The sequence below is a fragment of the Idiotropiscis lumnitzeri genome, chromosome 13, assembly GCF_059441095.1.
Source record: "Idiotropiscis lumnitzeri isolate Australia: NSW breed Sydney's pygmy pipehorse chromosome 13, RoL_Ilum_1.0, whole genome shotgun sequence".
Classification (NCBI taxonomy): Eukaryota; Metazoa; Chordata; class Actinopteri; order Syngnathiformes; family Syngnathidae; genus Idiotropiscis; species Idiotropiscis lumnitzeri.
In genome coordinates, this window is record NC_142403.1 from 7715668 (window position 1) to 7729864 (window position 14197).

A 14197-nucleotide genomic window follows, 5' to 3' on the forward strand; every position below is an offset into this window, starting at 1 on the left:
TTCAGTATATGTCAAGAGTGATTGTAGGGATGGACGTATTCATACTGGTTTGTTGTGCCCGGTCTGCATGCCATAAATTTTTTACAATCCATATTCTTGATGAATGGTCCTTGGACATGAACAGGGGTGGCCCTGTTGTCCAACCTGCGCTATTGGAGATCATGCTTATTGACAGTGCAGATGGCTATCTAGAACAAAAGGGAAGCATATTGAAATATGAGCATCCGTTTGTGATAAATGAGAGTCATAGCTCTGGTTTGGTCTCATGGGGACATGGTGTGGTCTTGTTCCATTGTCAAAACTCCATAAGGGGACATGGTATGGTGGCGAGACCTAACGGCCGGCATGGTCATAGTGAAACTGTTGGAATCTACAGTCAAGTTCAATCACAGCTTTGGTGATACACTTATATGTTGAATGTCACCCATTATTCTTTTCTTGTATTTTAAAGTTGGCATATTTTATTTTGTACCATCACAGGGGAAGCCACTCTGCAGAAGATGTTGTGGGAATGTGTTTTTGCACATGGAAATGAAAACATCTACTTTACCTCCCTGCTGCACACTGGACTCGAGGGCCTTTAACGCCACTGGAGACAGATTGAAACACTCGAGTGGCCAAGTAGTCGTTAAAAGGACTGTTGAATGGGCTGGAAAAATCGACACACAGGTGATAGGTCTGTATGTAAAAAAAATATGTCAGCACAAAAATCCTCATCAATTTTGATGATGATTGAGCAGTTTTTTGGACATTATCCAATTACAATTAGTGATTTATACTGAACAAGTTGCATCCAGTTCCTCCTCTGATGTCACACCAAGATATGGAGAGTGGGAGGCATATTGCAGAAAAAAAAAAGAGTCTGGACAAGATTAGTTATTTACTCATTTCTCTAAAACAAATTGACTTAAATCAAAATGCAAGCTCAAGTTTACTGATCAAAAGTGGATTATTATTTTTTTTTTGGACATCTTGCCAAGTCGCCACTTTAAGATCATCACCTGTTACCGTGGCGACCGCAGTTTAAGACCATTCTGGACACACGACCGCAGTGTCCTTGAGCAAGACACTGACACGCTGAACTGCTCCTCGGGCGTGCAAGCAGCCTCCTGCTCCAGTGTGTCTTCGCTGTGGTGGGTCAAATAGAGGTCACATTTTGTGTGTATTTGAGATTCTTCAATTGTGCTGTGTTTGTTTTTAAACCATTTAACCTTCCTTGATTCCCAATTTTAGTCACGACTGATTTGCTTATCAGATTCAAAATGTCACACAAAAAAAGAGGTGCGTTTTCTTATCTTGTGTCAGAAAAAGGGTAAATAAAATTTTTAAGACACACCACTCAGTATAATGCAGCAGAGTTAGACATCGCTGCATTTTCTTGTCAATCTCTATTAAATTTGATTAACATTCCTAATTTCATGGCTTCTATGCGTTGCGAGTGTATTCCTCTCATAGGGCTCTATCTTATCAAAAGTAACTTCTGTTATTTACTTCTACTTTGACTGACAATGCTGGTCTTGTTTTTAGGTTGCTTGGGAGACGCTGCAGGAGGAATTTGCCCGCTTCATGGCTGAGTACAAAGGCAAAGACCAGGATGACATTTTTGACAAGCTGAAGAACGCCGTGAAGGACGAGAGCTTCAAAAGGCACGAGTGGAACGAGAGGGCCTCGGACAGCCTGTTAAACATGTTGTCAACATATTCTGGCTCACTGAATTCAAGGTCATTTATGTCAGCTGGTCTTTTGTAATGTTCTCACAATGTTCTTGTTGTGGTGTGTGTCCATCAGAGGGCGATCCCAGACAAGCCTGAGTGGGACGCAGCAATTCGGCTCAAAGAACAAACCTTGCAGTCACGCCTCAAAAACAGTAGGTGCTTTGCTTTCTCTTAGCTTTTTTCTACTAGTTCTCTTACTGTATTATCGGTATACTCTACTAACATTTGATCACGTTGACTAGTTTGTCGCCAAATGTACATAATATGTACTAGTGTATGATATATTTGTACTTTAGTAACTCTTTCATTCCCGCTCAAAGAACATGCATCGGTTTCATGGAAAAGCCAGCGGTCGGGAGAGTTTGTGTGGCGTTTGCACTTTGCATTAACAGCCCTGTGGGTTTTCTCCAACAGTCCATTAACCTGCTTGTTAGTTTAGTTGATGACATTAATTTGTCCATAGGCCTAAGCAGTACAAAAATAATAATTCAACACTTTTAAGAGTCATCAAAGTGATCAGTAGGTGGCAGCAATGGCTAAGGAAGCAACAGCACTCAGAAAAACACTCAAGACCTTTGCCTACAAGATTGTTAACTAAGTAGCAATGCTGCCTTGAAATCAAAATGTTTGATAAAAAAAAACAGAAAAAGTCCTCATGAATGTTTTTTTTTTGTATTCATGAAAATACAATTTTTACAGAATACTTACAAGTAGAATTAGGAGAATAAATTCACGAGCTTCCTAATAACACACTTCAACAATAAATTTCAATCATAGACAGCCCAACATGCCCTTCAAAGTACTTTTGACAGATTTTTCTCGGGCCTCACATTTGTGAGATTTTCATTTTTTTTGTATAAAGTTTGACCCATAAAATCCTTCATAATACATATTTGACCATGTGTTGTAATTCATAGAAAAAAAAAATCCATATTGCTGAAACTCATGCTGAATTCATAAATATTAATACATGTTACGATATTACTTATTTTAATTCATTCTAGATGTTCTATAGAGGAAAAAAAACAATGGCAGATTTTAAATCAGTGCAAAAGATTCATTTGGTAAAGTTAACTTGTGTCTCTGATTAAAGTATTTTGTAAAAATGTGTTCCTTCATATAATTTAAAAATACGTAAGCTCCCATAAAATGATAGCTTAATTTTGATGTATGTTCTTAACCTCAAAATGGTCAACTTGCTTTTAATCTAGTGACGTTTTTTTTTTTAGAACGTATGTTACCGTTTGCTCTCTAGATCAGTGCCTAAAATAATCATGCTGTGGTTGTCTAAAAATAATTATTGTGGCTTTGTGTTTCAGAATGTCAACACGGTGGACCGCCTCATACTCACGGTTTGGCACCCGCAGAATTGCATTTCCATTTTTTTCACCCAATTTTACCCCCCCCCAAAAAAAAACATATACATTTTATTCATTTTTTGTTTGTCTATGTGGAAAACATCTTGAAAGTCTATCAGTTTTTTAAAAGATTTTTTGTGGATTCATTTGATTGATTTATCCCCCTCCTAATGCATTTCAGTGGGCGACAATTAGATGTAAATTTTCGTAAGCCGCCCCAGTCCCCATCCCATTCCCAGGCCCCCGTAGATAAGTGTGGGTCCTCTGTGCAGTCGTGGCAACTAAATTTCGGATGAAGATGTCTTTTCTACTTTTGCCTTTATCACACCACCATTTTGCTTAATATTTTTTACGTTCTAACGATTGTCACCGACTGATAAGAATAAACCTGATCACGCAAACCCTCTTGCAGCAATCTGTAAAATAACAATAGTCTACCCTTCGTTTACCATCCTCTTAAAACAGTTGTTCTATCTGTATGTTTGATTTGCTTGACCAGGAGATAGGAGACTGTCTTAAGAAAGCACACATCGGCCTTTATTAGTTCTTTTTGTACTGCCAAGCCCCCACGTGCATATCCTTGAAGAGCAGGATGCAAAGTTTATAGTTTGTCTAAATACACATCGATCCAGTGTAATATTGATTTACAGCCAGCTACATACTAGTCAGGTTAGCGGAGTGAAGTTTGAAGGACAAGCTCACCTAAAACAGACACATTTGCAGGTAGAACAAGGAAACAAACAAGCTTTTCTCTCCCGTAAACTCACACACACTTGGGAATGTCAGGACCCGCCTCGCCTTGCAAGTAAATCCCAAACTTTGTCAAACAGACTTGACATTCTCAATTCCCCAAACCAAATTCGACTCAGCAACAGATGTGGGAATGCAGTTGGAATCTCTCATGTGCTGTACAGGTTTGAAGCATAGCACCGCACATTCATTCACAACTTGACAAAAGCGTTTTATTTCTCATTTTGAGTTGATGATGTAGTCACAAAAACTGTTGTTTCGCTGTCTAGCACTTAAAATGTCACTTTTTGTGCCATAGCTCTGTTATGGTTTGAATATTCATTTTTTTTCCCCCTTTCCAAAATCTCTTCATCTTGTTGAGCTTGTCAGTGCAGAGGTTGAGTGGCATTTCTGGGTCATCAGCTGTGTGACACTTGTTCTGCTGAAGACTGTGTATGCGTGTGCGTGTGTGTGTGTGTGTAAGGCAGCCTATGTGCATATGCGGGCTCCATCAGTCCGGTCTCAACTGTGTTTGGCGGATGGGCTGGCTCATTGACACGGCCCAAAGCACAATGGTTTCTTGGAGCAAACTGCAAAAGTCTGCAGAAATATTTTACTAGTATTCTTTTAAGTACATTAGCAGGTTTGTAGCCTTGTTTATTGTTTGGCATAGTTGCCACATTGCAAGATAATTCTAACAGCCTCACCGTATGAGAAAAAAAAAAGTAAAGGGATGAATCTGCCTCTTCACGATTGGCCAGTATTATTTTTAAACTGCTTGTTATGGACAGTGCATTCATTTGTATGTACTTGTCTCGAAATTTGTGGAAAATTATGGCGCTCATAAAGTCCGAAAAGTATGGAATTTGACATGGAAAAATAAATCAGCACAGTGATAATCTAAGGATTAACTCCTCCAATAGGTTTTGCGTTTTTTTTCTGTTGTTTTTGTATTTTATGTCACCTCAGAAAGGTTCATGGCTGGTTGCTCACGGAAAAAGTGTAACGATGACCAGAGATCCGGAAATAGAACTTTTTGCTATCTAGTGGTTGAATAATAACAAAATTGTTCTCCAAGATGCTACAATAAGGCCAAAGCACATCTACACACTTTTAGCTGTCCTTCGAACTACTCCCACTGCTCCGCATTGGTTAAATCCACGTCACATACTGTAGTTTGTGAACGCCAAGTTGCCTCTATTCCTGACATTGATTTGCATTTGCCCTTTGAATTGCATTTTTTTTTAGCAATTTGGGGATATATGGTTGGTTGTGCGTTTTTGTACCGGTATATTGTTTTAAGAATTCTATGCAGCCATCCATTGTCCAAGCCGCTTCTACTCACAAGGTTCGCGGGCGTGCTGGAGTCTATCCCAGCTGCCAATGGGTAGTAGACCATTCCCTTTATAGTTCACTAATTGGCCATGATGATAATCTCAGATTCATTGACTATATAAATAAATAATAATAATAATAAAAAAAAAATATATATATATATATATATAAATATATATATATATATATATCACTCTCCACAATTTGTTTTCTACAGCTTTGAATGCTGAAACCTTACTAAGAATACTGTAAAAGCAGATTAATTCCATTTTCTTTATTTTCTCCGGAAATGTTCTAAATAAGCACGTACAAAACCGAGGTCATCTTGTGTCGCAGAACATATTGTTTCCATTACAGTGTTGTACCTCCCTTACTCGATTACATTCAAACATTTACTCAATTGTTGCCTCACTGGTTTTCTAATATATTGAAAGGAATCAAATTCCAAGAGGTCAGTTTAGGTCGGGCTGAAACTATGACCTGAACAGAGGGCCTGTGCGCTCAGCCCTCTAATAACACAACAACAACATCCAGCTATCATAGTTCGCTCCATACGTTGCTGTTTCACTGCCTTTGTCAAAATCTGTCCAGTTGACACTTGCGTCTATATTCCTCATGAAAAGCAGACTGCACCTTCACCACACCACCTCTGATCTGAGCACAAACGTAGGAATAAAAACGGAAGAGAAAGGATGCAGGAGGAAGAATAAACACACTTAACAAAGGCAGAAATCTGCTCCTCGGGGCAGCGGTCTGTTAAGCTCTATTTGTCCCTTCTTGCAGAAAGGCCCGCTCCATCTCAGGTTGCAAATAGAGGTCAGGTGTGTGCATTAGTGAGTGAGAGCGTGAAAGCAGTGCTAATCAGTGGTTCAAACTACAATGCGCGAGGTGCGTGCATGCGTGCTAGTGAGCGCGTGCCAGACCGGCTGTATGGCGTCTTGCCTCCGCTGGAGCGAGGCCCGGACTCTAACGTGCGAGCACAGGCCTCTTTGGAAACCCGCTGGGATGTCGCTTGGCTGTTTCGCTGCACCTCATCGAAAGCATCGTTTGTGTGTCGTGCCCTGGAAAACGTATTCACAAAAGTTGCTGACATCAGCATGTTTCCGTAATGACTATTCACTAATGATGTGTGAGATGTCATGTTCATCATCGTGAGATGCTTGCAAGTGTACAAGTGCGGACGTACATCCTCAGTCTTGGAGGTTGATGACTATCTTGGAACAAGTTTGGCATTTTCAACTTTTTTTGGGGGGGGGTTTCTTTTAATTGAGGTATCTGCTAGTTTGTATGAGTGTAAATATACGGAATATTTAATCCTTGTCACCTGTGTGTAAGTGCGGCGTCGTTATGGCTCAATTTAATAGTATGTACTGTATATTCAAGTGACATAACTTGAATATGTGTCATGGCAGTGTAAAAATGAAAAACAACTGCAATCAGATACGATCAGATTGGAATTTGTCATATTCTCAATGTGGATAAAAATCCAATCGGTATAGAGTATCTGCCATTGCGAGTGATAGCACAAGTCAAAAATGTCTTTGCGCCCTCTAGTTGAAACACAGTTTTCGGTTTTATTACATTTGTAGAATAAGAATTAAGCATATTGAAACATCACGGCTTATCTGTGCAGGATCAAATGTCAACCCCGGAGATGGATGAGAAACGGGATTAATCTGCTTTTTTCTTATTCCAAGAACTCAATATTCATCAATATACTGGGTCTGAGCAAGTGGGGGAACGTGTTGCATACTTTCGCAAAGACAATCATGATTTGAGTACCCCTTTGATGCAAGCTTGACGTCAAAACATATTTCCTGCTGACATATACGGCACACACGTGTCTGCTTCTCACCACCCTTTATATATTTTAAAAACAGTGAAAGTCTGGTCAGTTATGGTTTCAAAAGAATATGGTTTCTCAAATAGTTGGTCCACTAACTTTCCAGGAAAAGATCTTCTATTTTTCAATAACGTGTTGAGTCTTTGCCCTTTGGTGCAAGCACTCGCTTTCTCTCTCTTCCTATTTAACGGAAGACAACTCTGGTTGTCCGGGCTTGCACACTGGAATGCCTACTCTGCCTTTCCTTTCATCTCCTCCTCCGTGCAGCAGCTACCTCCAGAGTGATTAACACAGGCTCAAAGAGAAGTGCTCATCTGTTCTCCTCGAATCTAAGGACGACGCGTCATCTGGAGCTGCTGTGTACATGTGCAGCATTTTCGAGGGGACACAGGACACAGCAGTGTTCTTCTCTGGTACAGAACTTGACAGTTCATTCATACTGTATTTGTGACTCATTTTGGACTTACTTCGACTCCCTCTGTAGAGACTTTGATACAGCCAATGTGGGATCGATTTCTACTCAATGATTGTAAGAGAATATTTGGATAACCTGTTTCACCGAGTTCCAGCAAACAGATAATTATGAAGGCCGACATCAGTGCCAGCACCTGATGGGTGACGTGCTGGGCAGTAACAATTGCTTTCAACACAACAGACCAGGAGAAGTGAGTCTCCGGTGTTAAACTTCACACCACAGTCCTGTCATTCCTTTTCATGAAGCCGTCATCCCGCCTCTGATGTAAGGCCACATGCGGAAAAATCTGCAGGTCAACTTCCACCCAACAGGCAGCGTGAACGGAACTTTCAGTATGTACGGTATGCCCTTTGTTGGACCGACCACCAACTTAGCGACTGCTACTAAAATCACACAAACAAATACATATCGGCAATTTATTTCAAGAACATTTTACAATAATACACCGAGATATGCAATTAAATAGATTATTTTACATTGAAATTAACAAGGAATTGGTTCACATAGAAAAAGAATAATGAAGAATTCATGAAAAGAAACCAATATTGTTTCAACAACTTCTTTGAAGGTCGTTTCTTGCAAGATTGAGTAACAAATTATTGCCCATGTATTGCTCAAACAATCAGATATTCTCTCTCGCTCTCTCTCTCAATGTACACACACATATGTATACAATCCAAATTCATAAAAATTTCATCGCTGCTTCCCGTTATTGTAAATCTATTATGTGTTAAAAACTAATAAAGGATGCAATTCCCCAAAAATATAACCAAATAAATAAAAATAATTCCAAAAATATTCCAAAAAGCCTTTTGTATTTTCCCCCCTAGCATTTAAGTAGTTTTCTGCTCTGTAGCTGACCTCACGCTTGAACTTATTCAGACCTACGCATGTCTCTCCTCTCTTTGGCTGCTCTTTCCCAGAATCTGTTTTCTAGATGAGCCCTGCAAGTCGGAGGGCTGATTCATTACTCTGTCATTGACATGGTGTTCAGTCTATCATCACGGCTCTTTTTTTGGTCCATGTCTTTCTTAACCTGCTTTCGTACGCTGTGACAATCCACATTTAGTAACAAATCTTGCCTGATGTGGAGGAAAAAGGGAGGTTTCTGTTTGTTACATTAAGAGATTATCTTACAAAAGATGGAAAAAGCAGAATGTTGAACTGTTCCAGGTCCTCAGCTACACCATGACCTTGGCACTCATGATGTAAAGTTTCGACGGACATGATGACAAGCTGTGGCTTGAATTTCATACTGGGTCTCTAGTGACCATACTGTGAGATGCTGCTTCGGTTGTTGTCGGTATTTTGGAAGATAAAGAAGCCGCAACCTTGGCACCTGACCAACAGTTGAAATCATTCTGCTTCTTTACTATTCTCTGAATTTTACCTCTGGTCAAAAAGAGAGGGCATCAATCTAGAAAGAGGCTTATTTTGTTTTCGCCACTGGGTGAGCTGTGAGCCGCACTGTCCTTCATTCTGTTAACCCTCTCTTCTGTCTACTGAGTGCCTCTCCAGCAGGGCCATGTCGTTTTGCAGGATAATAAGAGTGTTCAAAAGAATGCAGACCTCCGCCAAGGCTTTTTCTTTGCTTTTTTTTTTTTTTTTGTGCATGAAAGATTGAGTGAATGGCTTTGATTGGTCTTTAATGCACTGCTTTTTTAGATCTGCCCCCTTTGACATATTTTGACTAGTTAAACAGAAACGAATACCTGACAAAAGTCTAAGCACTTGCCTTGGTGTGTAATTAATTATTATTTAATCCCAATTGAATAAGATTTGACCGAATAAACATTCAATGTTCCCACAATGTCATCAATGTGTTGATTCCTGCTAAAATCTCATGCAAATATTTTTGAACGAATGCCTTCCCGTCACATTAAAAAAAGTTAGTATGCAGGAAGACAAACGGGACAAACCCAAAATGAAACCTCCTGAAAACCTCCTTGGCTGGGGTAATTACAGGTCAATTAACAGCTTTCTGGTGCAGCTCTCCTTCTGCCGCGCTTGGGTCATAGCAGGCTTAGCAGACTCTACAGAGTAAGAGTGAACGAGATATCATTTCATGTGGAGATCAAGCGGCGAGAAGTTCTTGAAAGAAGGGATTGGGCTTCCCTCTCTTTTTGTCAATGGGCGAGAATCCCTCCACCCGCAGGAGCCCACACAACTCCCAGCTTCTTAAAAGAAGGGGCCTCTGGGATAGAAGCCAGAGGATTATGGGAATATTCATGACGCGATAAAGGGACCGGCGGTTGAATGACTGAGTTTTGGGGCTCATCTCTTAAGTAAACAGGAATCTAAATGGAGTTTTAGCTCTCTGCTGCTACTGCTATGGAGGAAAAGCAATGGTGACTCTGTCCGCTGTGTTTTGTTGCCTTATATCGAAAAGAAAGACTTGTTGTGCTTGGAGGAATAAATATCGGTTTCTCACTGTTTCTTAATATTAGCTTTTCCTCAAAGACACCATTCATTCGCACCCGTGGACTTCAACTTCTTTAAAAGTCATGTAGCATCTCAACAAAAGGGAATCATTACTTGTTGTGATCTGTATAATTTATTTTTCCAGCCGCCATTTAGAGAGGGGCTTTAAATTGTATGTCAGCTCCTCTTAACTTCCAGTCAGTATTCTCTCTATAAGTTGTGTTTACTTATTTGTTTGCTATATGCTAATAATTCTGGTTCAAGCGGTCATTGACAATATGTATGCAATTTTATAGTCATGTTCGTATGACCGTTTCTAATTATTTAAGCAGGCCATATCTAAAATTGTGTTGTGTGCATGTTTGAGTTTTTTCATAACCTGTTTGGCTTTATAATGCTTGCCAAATAAAGTCAGGCTGCTTTGGATCTGTAAAGAAGCATAACAGAAGCAGTGTGAAAAAAGGGCTGCCTAACGACAACATAATGCGTAAATTTACCTTCATCTTGCCCTCACAGACGTGATGCCGTCAAGATCCGAACTCCGACAAATTTATGTCATTCAAATAGAGTGTGAATTTTCAGTTATGGGATCTCTTCTTTTGACAAAACTATTTCCTTTAAATCTCATGTTTTCATGCACCGAAAAGTAAGTCCTGTCACAGGTCAGTTAAACTTTGCTTGGGAATCGATGGTTACTTAAAACCCTGTGAAATATGGATGACTCGTGTATGGTATTGTTTGTGGTGATGTGCAATGAAAAAAATAAGTAATTTAAAAATCCTCGTTCTTGGCTTTGTAATCTGCATTTTCTTCCTTGAGCTGACGAAATGGTATCGAAAAGATGTTTTCAGCTAGAAAGGCAATCAGATTGTGAGATTGTCGGTTTTCAGTATCGCCAATTTCTGGACGGGCATGCAAATGACCGCACTTTCATCTGATGGATGAAGCAAATAAGCCGTACAATCCCCAGCGGATATGACGTCATGACATAACAGTTAACTAAGAACAGTATCACACTTCTGGATTTTTATATATGCATTGTCATTCAACAATACTGTATACCGAATACAAGTGGATGAAGGCAATCATTTGAAGTGACTTTCCTACTACTTTATGTAGGAGGGAAATTGTTTCCTCTTATTCAATGCTTTCTTCACAATTGCCCTGTAGTTGTTCTCCTCCTGGTCTCCAGAACCTGGACCGGGAACCTGAATTGGTTCAGCCGTATCAATCATGGATGGTTGAATGAAAATTTTGAGAGCACTGCTATACACTTGCAAGATATGGGATACAAAATGCTTTCTTCTCAAATTCTAATAATTTCATTAAAGTGTAAATTCTGAGCAAAATATAACGATATGATAACAACCTCAGTAGAATACATTTCTCTCATAAAAGATCCAGGTCAAAGTAATAAAACTATGACTCTTTCCTGTCCGTTAGTCTATATTTGTTGTCTTGTGTCGGAATAGATCGGGATCATGCTAGAGAGCGTATCGGGTGAGGTTGTGTCACAGTAAGTTAGCAAGGAAGTGACCAACATCAGTAGTGGATCAGTGTCTGGTTTCACTTTAGTTGCCTTCACATGTCTACCAAACCGACCATTTCCCTCTTATCACCTCCCAGTGTCGGGGTTAACGCTTAGTTTTTGCCGCCCGCAAGCCGTCAAACTTCATATGCCCCCACTCTGTTAATAAACAAATGTATTCATTTTTAGTTGCACTAAGGAGTCCACGGAGTCTGTGTAACACCTTTATCGTCAGCCACATCAGAGCAAGTTGAGCTTTGAAGCCCGAGCTGGGGGCTTCCCCGTGTTTTGATGATCCCACAGTCGGCGGCCTACTTTCTTTACAACTCCTAAAGTCCTTTTTGTCAATGTGGACAGATGTTGGTAATCCCGTTCTGATTGGCCTGGATTGAGTTATGTGGTCCCACTCGGATCACTCTGTCGCATTTGAGCCGATCCTGTGGAGGCCAGCGTGTTGCTGTGGCGGAGCTCAGGTCATGTTTCATCCGAGCCCACACCTGCTCCTTTGACTTATCAGCGTGCCCTCACACAGGCTCCCTTAATGCCTCCATTAGGTGTCGTAATCCCCACTTAATGCATCACCACCTTGTCGGAGTGTGTTAAAATACACAGTTAAACGTGATTTTGAATTTTTTTTCCCATCTTACCTCAGCGAGAAGAAAAGCGGGGTTCCGTTTGAGGGAGTGTTCACATGATGTCATTTGGCAGTCCGTGCTGTTTTGGAGCTTGAAAACGGGTCTCTTAATAAAACATTTTTGAAAATGAGAGTTATTGTTACAAATGTTGTATTTGAAGGTGGAGGGCATGTGTGTGTGCTCGGCGCTCGGTGCTCACATTACAGCCAAAACAATATTGGAGGATCGCCGCTGTACTATATGTTGCATCTGTTTTCATTTTGATTCTTCAGCAAAGATGACATTGACTTCTCTTATAAACTGAAGAGAAGGTGAATTATTGATTTTCAGTACCACCAACTTCCACCCTGGCAAACATTTTGCAGCACTTTCACTTTTCTGTTAACATTTGAATAGCAATCCTTTGGACAACCATTCATTTGTTCATCCCTTACTTGAAAAAAAAAAAAAAAGGTTTCATTTTTATCACACAGTTGTGGTGTAAGTTTACCTCACTCACGCTGAGGTATTAGTTGTCCAAGTATTTCCCCAGTAAAACTTATTTGCATGCGATTCAGTTTTCACCTCTTGTTATTTAGCACCCCACATCTGTGCTTCTGTTTCAGGAGCGGGGCGGGGTGCTCCCATCTCTCCTAACAAGCGTGTGCTTTTCATCTGTTAAGAAAGAGATACTTTAGCAGCCGCGCTCCATCAAAGGTGCTCACAAGCCACGCTGAGATTTGGTTTCACTGCAAAGCACGTGCATACTTGTCACCTTTGTCTTGACCTGAAATGGACACTTAGGACAGTGTCGCCCTGAGGTCCAAACCATAAGAATTAATCTTCCCGCATTGGACAGTTCGAGCTTTTGTTGTCATCGGGCCTCCTCGTAGGAAAACAATCCACGGAAGGTTCCCTAAAGATCGCATGTAGCCAAATGACCCGGGTAGAGGAACCAGCGGCAGTTTGCTCATCAGAGTTGCTTGTTTGAGTTTGTGCTCGAGGCAGATCAAGGCAGATTAGCCATGGGTGACATGGAAGTAGAGAGCCAGTCGGGACCAAGACTGCGGACTGCCTTGCCAGCTTGAGTCGGACTTTCTTTAGCCGCTGTTTAATCAGCGATTAAGAGCGCTTTTGCACCGCTCGCTCATCTCGTGTGACAGTACACGAGAGCGAAGGGCTCGCTCGTCCTCTGCATTGTTTGGACAATAGGAGTGTGATCGTGAGGGGAAGTGACTGTTTTTCCAGTAATCTCCCCCTTCTCTCTTTCATGTGCAATGTTGTTGTTATGCTATCTCCTCCTGACCATTAGCCATGTGCCCGCCGGTGACATACCACCTCATGCTTTGATGTGGCTGTCCCTCAATGGGAAAGACTGCACATGCAAGTCTTCATCATCATATGATGTGAATGGAAGGCTGCCTTAAGGTTTGACTGTCTCTGTCAGCATTGACCATCTGCTGTTTTGGTGAGAATGTGATGGAATCTCTACCTGGAGGGAAGAAAAACCCTGACGGACTTGGCCTACTCTTTGAAGACCTAAAACGCTCAAAAACATGCTTACATAAAAAAGTGGTGTAGTGCAATATGTTGGTTATAGCACAACAGCACAACACTTAAATAAAAATATATGTACAGAAAGGGAAAATGAAAGAAAATGTAAGGTTAGTTCCACTGTGGCAATTAGAATAAAGTCCAGATGAGAAATTGTGTTTGACTGGCATTTTCCAAGTGCAACTCATCCAATGTTGGAGAATATCTGCAGTTCCAAAATGTCGCAGTAAAGATGATAATTAATCTAACCTAGCCCAACCCGTGATTGCCCACAATGACTCCTTTGTTTTTAGCTGCGGATCTGAATCAAGGGGCAGAGTTAATCATTTGTTTTAGCAATGAGTCACTATGACATCAATGGCCAAATGTAAATGATGAATAATGGTGACATAATGCTGAAAAGTGATTCATATTGCATTGTGCCTCACGTGTCACATTTTTTTTTTCAAACTTCTTTCATTGTTGCATAAGGGTAAAATGTCTGACCTTCAGTGTAGCGTCGAACCGAACGAAGTTTAACTCGTTTCATGACGAAGCTCGTAACTCAAAATTATAGTACTATCGTGGTAGCAGTCGTGGCCACCGGCTCAAAGTCACGCCTGTGGTTACGTCCCCGTCTTCCCAT